The 6,000-nt window shown below is 58.6% G+C and overlaps 1 protein-coding gene across 2 annotated transcripts in view; it reads left to right on the top strand.

Annotated features, from left to right (window-relative positions):
- The window catches only part of NFATC1 (nuclear factor of activated T cells 1), an 85,811-nt gene that overhangs the window by 680 nt on the left and 79,131 nt on the right, over positions 1-6,000 (top strand). The window lies entirely within an intron of this gene.

Genomic DNA, 6,000 nt, shown 5'->3' with positions numbered 1-6,000 from the left:
GGAGTGGCTTTCAGAGTGGGCCTGGGGCTGGAGGAGTGGCTTTCAGAGTGGGCCTGGGGCTGGCAGCCGTGTCCCTGCCGGGGTGGGCCTGACTCCCCGGGCTCTGTGTGGCTTCCTCACCTTGCTCTCACCTTGGGGGAAAGCCACATAGAGTTAGGCTGTCCATGGAGGTGTGTAGTGACCGCGCCGGGGATGGCCAGCGTCTGCACACAGAGCCATGACCCCTCTGCACCCCAGGTGTTGATGTGGGTCCTGGGTAGCCGTGGGTGTTGGCATTTTCTTCGGTCCCACCTGTTACCTCATCAGCTCTAGGCCCCAGGCCCTGGGTCCACTGCTTTGGCAGCCACAGAGCAGCAAGAGTATCCAGCCCCAGGGCTCCAGGCCATGCGGCAACGCAGAGGACGTTTTCCCAGCACACACCGACAGCAAAACCCGGGTGCCCCAGCCCCGCTATTTAGGGAATGATGCAAGCCGGAAGGGGTGCTCAGCAGGGTGCCCCGTGTTTTTATTTTTTTCCATTTAGATAAATAGTGGAGGGAAGGCAGCCACAGGGACAAATGGCTGTTTGCCAACGCAACAGCCGGCAGCGGGGCATTAGCAGGCAGGGTGCTGGGCGAGGCGTTTCCACCAGCACTTGCAGATGCTGTTAACGTGATGTTTGTGGCCTGTGTGCTTGATGCCAATTAGTACCTACCTTGTCGGGGCTTGAAGCAAGGAAATGCGGGGGACACCTGAGTGCACAGCGGCCAGTTTGACATTTAAAGTCTCCGCCCTCGCAGGTGGGAAAGGTCAGACAGCGCCGCGCCACGCTTCGTCCCGGCAGGCCTGTGCCTCCCCGCCCCTGCCTCGGTTTTCACTGACCGAAAGCCTGTTATTGCTCAGTGGAAAGGATATTAGAAGGGACAGGAAATGAGGCAGTGAAAGGAGGAGTGGAAAAAGGCAATCGAGAAATGATGGCCCCGTCCACCCCATTTGCTGTGAATCGTATCGGTGAGGGTCACTGGCCGTCGCCCTTTCACCATGTCCGGATGAGGGGCAGTTGTAGGAATCGAGGCTGTTGTTTGGAGGGTAAAGCAGGACCATGAGTGTGGAGAGAGCTCTGAGGTTTTTGTCTGTTTGTTTTGATTTTTTGTTTTTGTTTTTTTGGGGACGGAGTCTCACTCTCACCCAGGCTGGAGTGCAGTGGTGCGATCTCAGCTCATGGCGACCTCTGCCTCCCGGGTTCGAGTGATTCTCCTGCCTCAGCCTCCCGAGTAGCCGGGACCACAGGCAGCCCTGAGTTTTAATGGATGTATTTTCACCTACCTGTGAGTAGCGCCGGTGCCTGGTGCCACCTGTCTCCGTGGACACAGCTCAGTGCTAGACACCCCTCCCTGCATCTTCTGGAATCTTGTGGAATCCCATCTCTGTTCTGTCTGGGTGTCTTGGGCTTAGGGTGCTGAAATCTATCAATACAGATGCGACTGAGAGGATCGAGGTGTTCTGGAGGACTCAGGAAACTTGAAACAGTAATTTAAAATACCTTTAAAATGTACCCTCAAAAATTATTCCAAATCAAGTGGCCCGTGTGTGAGCAGCAGCAGAACGCGAGAGGCTGGCCCTGTGTTTCCACAGAAGGAGCCCTTTCCGTTGAAACGAAGGAGAAAACACTCCCCTGCATGGAAAACGTCAGGCACTATCAGCATATCTCATTGTGAGAAATTAGTAATTTAAAGAGTTTTCTGATATATCTGTGGCATTTATCTCTATGCAAGTGTGAGGTAAAAGCAGCTAAAAAGAGGGGGTTTTGGGAGTTTGTTTTCTCTTTCAGTTGGTGGACCACAAATTGGATAAAAATAGAATTTGTGCATAATTATAAAACAAATGAGAATAGAAAGCTCTCAGTTGCCGTGGAAGCTCCTCGGAACCGCAGACGTGCACTCATTGCTGTTGTGTTATTTTAGCACATCCTTCAACACAGCCCCTTTCCCGCTGTTCAGAAACGAGGCTCATCGCACTGGCCTGGGGGTGCGGGGGGCGCGGGGACGAGGCCGTGGGTGGTGGGCGCTGCAGGCGGCTGGTCAGAGCCACTGGGAACCACTGACACAGGAGTTTCCTGCATTTGAGAAATGCTGTTCTCTTCATTGTGAATCTGTCCACTACATCTCAAAAAGCTTGTCCATAAAATCAAAGCCCGCTGTCTCCTGCAGTGCAGCTGAGCCCTGTAGGGTAGCAGGGGGCCTGGGGAGGTGGCTATCAGCTCTCACGGTCAGGAGCACACTATGCGCCCGCACCCGGCGTCCTCGTCCTCCCGCACCCTGTGTCACCGTCCTCTCGCGCACGGCATCCCCATCCTCCCCCACCCGGCCTCCCCATCCTATGCCCTGCGTCCCCGTTCTCCTCATCCTCCCGCACCCTGCGTCCTCCTCCTCCTGCGCCCAGCCTCTCCGCCCTCCCGCGCCCTGCGTCCTCGTCCTCCCCATCTTCCCGCGCCCGACCAGCAGCCCGGCCAGCCTCGGCTCCTGCCCACACAGCCCCCTTGTCACCGGCCCCTCCTGCCCCTGCTCCAGCACCTTGGCCGCCAGTTCTGGATGGGCCGGTCTGGATCTGCTGATGCTGGGACCTCGCCAGGCTGCTGGTTCCAGGGGAGGCTGAGGGGTCGTCTGCCTGCTGTCTGCTTCTCACCAGCATTTCCAGCGAGGCCTAAAAGTGACACATAGTGGGTGTTTCCCTCCAGCCTCGGCTTTCCCCCAAATCCCGGCTCACACTGAGTGTCCTGATGGTGGCACCTCGGGCAGCCGCCACCCTCTGCCCTCCACCCTCCGCCCTGACAGCAGGCTCTGCCTGAGGGTGAGGATCTCTCTGTACACACAGTCTCCTCACCCCAGAGGGCCGGTTCTGCTCTCAGCGAGGCTAGAACCGGGAGTTCACGAGTGCTGTGGGGGGCTGCTGGCTTTTCTTCTTGTCTCACCTCCTCGTGCCCACACAGCCTGTGCCCTCAGTCCTGGTCACCTCAGTACGTGGGCAGCTGGCATCAGGCTGGTTCTTACAGGTTTTCCACCAGGATGGTCTGGGGTGAGACAGGCAGTGTTCCTCCCCTTCTCTGGCCAGGGAGGGCAGAGAAGCACCCGGGTATAGCCGTTGAGGCCTTTTCGTGTGACCCATTGCCTTTCCAGGCATGAAGGTGAGGCTGGTCCTCCGCCTGCGTGTTGCCCATCGAGGGGGACTGTGGTCCCTGAGGAGACCTGGAGTCCGGCTCCCTCTCCGTCCGAGGAGGACCTGAGCTGCGTGAGCAGCACCCGCCCTGGTCACTCTGCCTTGCTTTCCTCCTCTCTGTTTCTGGTCGCGCCTCCTTCCTTCCCTCCTGCCCTCTTCCCCGTGGCCCGCAGGCCCCTCGCCCCATGTGTTCCTCACACGAGTCACCCCGTCCTCGGCCTGCGTCCTCCACTGCTCATCGCAGCTACACTGTCCCAGAGGCAGCCGGGAAGGGCCCAGGGCCCTGAGAAGATGTCTTTGCAGCACATCCCTGGCCCTCGGCTCCCACCTCCCTGGCACCCACCACTCCGCGGGGGCAGGTGGACCTCTGTGGGATGTAGCCTGACCTCTGACCCGGGGTCAGATAACTCAGGTCTGTTTACCCAGTCACCAAAATAACCTGCCCGATAGCATCTCACCCGTCACACGGGAGACCGGGCTTGTGTGAATAATTAATAGGTCACTGGAATGTGAAACGAGAAGCCGTGGCCCATTCTGAAACAGCATTTTAGGTTTGCAGCTTGTAACATTGTCAGTCAGGAGAGGGGCCGACTGAGTGTGCAAAGAGGTGAGGGCAAGTGGTCTGGGATCCTGCCTCAGCTGTGCAGTGAGAGGGGCTGGCGGGTCAGGCGAGGACCCAGGGTTGGGAGGCCAGACTGGCCCCAGGGAGGGCTCCTGGCCGCACCCCAAGCTCAGGACGCAGGGTGGGGTGGGCCCGCTGGTGCCCACGGCGGGCTCGGTGGGCCTCTCCTCCCATCATCTGGCTTGTGGGTCAACTTTGCCCCCGTAGATCCAGAACAGATATTTTTTCTGTCACATAAGAAACTTGACAGCTGCAGACCAAGGAGTGGAGCCCCCCGCGAGGCAGCTCTTTTCCGCTTGTTAAAATGGGCATTGGGCCGGTGGTCCTGACTAATTCTCACTTTGTGTGGTGCCTTCCCCAGCTGGCAGGGGCTCGGGAAGTGTTCAGTACCGTGAGGAGCGCGTTCCTGAGAGCCTGTGAAGACCGTGGACAGATGACCACGCACACACTATTCCACGCAGGGCCTCATCCACGCTTTCTTAAGTGGTCTGCCGCACACAGGAGCTCTTGGTTCTCCATGTCCCCTGCCAGGCAGGGCTGTTAGACGGGAAAGCCCGGGAGGGTGGTTGCTGGGACACACTGTTACCTGATCAGAGCCCCGAGGTCCCACCAGGAGCTGTGCTATTGCAGAGCCTCCAACAGCAGCCGCTCTGGCCCCGCGCAGGGAGTCCCGCAGAGGCCCACGCGTGGGGAGGACACCATGGGGTGGAAACTAATGTGCAGATCTGACCACAAAACCGCATGCCACGGCACTGCTGCTGCCAAACGCCAGAGGCCTGCAGGAGGCACGGATTAATTTTTTATGGGTCTGCCTTGAAACCTAGACAACAGCCCTCTCCTCTTTCAGCAAAATTTCAGGGCACATGACCGTCCCTTCCCTGGACTGCCAAGCACATAAACGCACAGGGAATTTCCTAGTTCCACACACGCCGTTGCTCCCGCAGCGCACGCGGCCAGGAGAGCAGACGTGGTTGCCGCCGGGCTGCGTGTGTGTTCCCAGGAGCGAGAACTCTCAGAAGCGCGGTGCTGAAGCCTGACCCAGCCCAAGACACGGTGTCAGCTTTTATGATGAACCAGGATTCACCATTTATTTCTTCCCTAAAGCAAAGCCCACGGGCTGTGTCTCGAGCGATGGGGACAGACGCGCGGTGCTGCTGGGAGGGTGTTCACGGGGCAGATTCGCTGTGTCAGGAGAGCAACGTGGAATGAGGTCGGCCCAGCCAGTCACTGCTTTAAACAGTCATGGCAATATTTGAGAAAATGGGTGGAATTTCGTGGAGATTTACTGGCACAGGGAAGGCACGTGGCCTCTGGCAGGTCTGTGTCACTGACTTCTAACTACCGTTCCACAGCGGCACCACCTGCAAAAGGGTCAAAAATGTGGCCTGGGTCTCCTGACAGGCCTGGCCGCTGGAGTAGGGGGTGTGCAGCTGAGACAGGAAATACGAGGCGCGTGAGCGTCCCCAAGCCCAGACCATCGGCCTCCACAATCTTCTATTAGTAATTTCAGAGCTTTGGCTTCTTGGTGCTTTGGGGAAATTTAAGATGACACGTGGGCTGTGGCACGGCCGTTACTAGTGACCACTCCTAGTAGCACAGAAGGGCCTCCCAGGGGCTGTCCTAGGTAGAGAGAGGTCTGCGCAATCACTGGAACACACTGTATCCCAGCCTCAGAAAACCCACGTTTGGTGCAGGTGGGACGGGGGGGTGGGCACATCACCTGGAGACCACATGAGAAGCGGCCACCTGTGGCAACCACCCGGTGGGGAGATGGCGCCCTGGCGGCTCTCGCGCGGGGCCTGGTCCTTCCTCGCTGCCTGAGCAATGGGCCCTGCTTCCCCGTAGGCACCGTGGTGCCCCTGGGCCACACCCAGCAGGTGTCCAGTGACCATGGGTGGTGTTGGCCACGGCAGGTCCCTGCCCGTTTCTCCAAGGACCTGGGGCTGTGACCCAGCTGAGTTCTCCTGGGAAGGAGCAGCTGCTGGCTGCGCTGCCCAGTGCTGAGGGTGGCAGCCATTTCTGAAGCCTCCCAGGTTTGTGCCCCGCTGTGTCTGACCAGCTCTGGAGTCCAGGGTCTCTGTGTCAGTGTCGGTCCTAAGGGGAATGAGACGTGGTTTCAGAGTCACTCCTCTTCTCTGAGGAGCTGCTGGGGGACGGCTGCTTTTGCTTTCTTTGTGACGTTG

Source organism: Piliocolobus tephrosceles, chromosome 18, assembly GCF_002776525.5.
Source record: "Piliocolobus tephrosceles isolate RC106 chromosome 18, ASM277652v3, whole genome shotgun sequence".
NCBI classification, from domain to species: Eukaryota; Metazoa; Chordata; class Mammalia; order Primates; family Cercopithecidae; genus Piliocolobus; species Piliocolobus tephrosceles.
The sequence above is the reverse complement of the archived record's forward strand: the minus strand, read 5'-3'. Positions and strand labels throughout refer to the sequence as shown.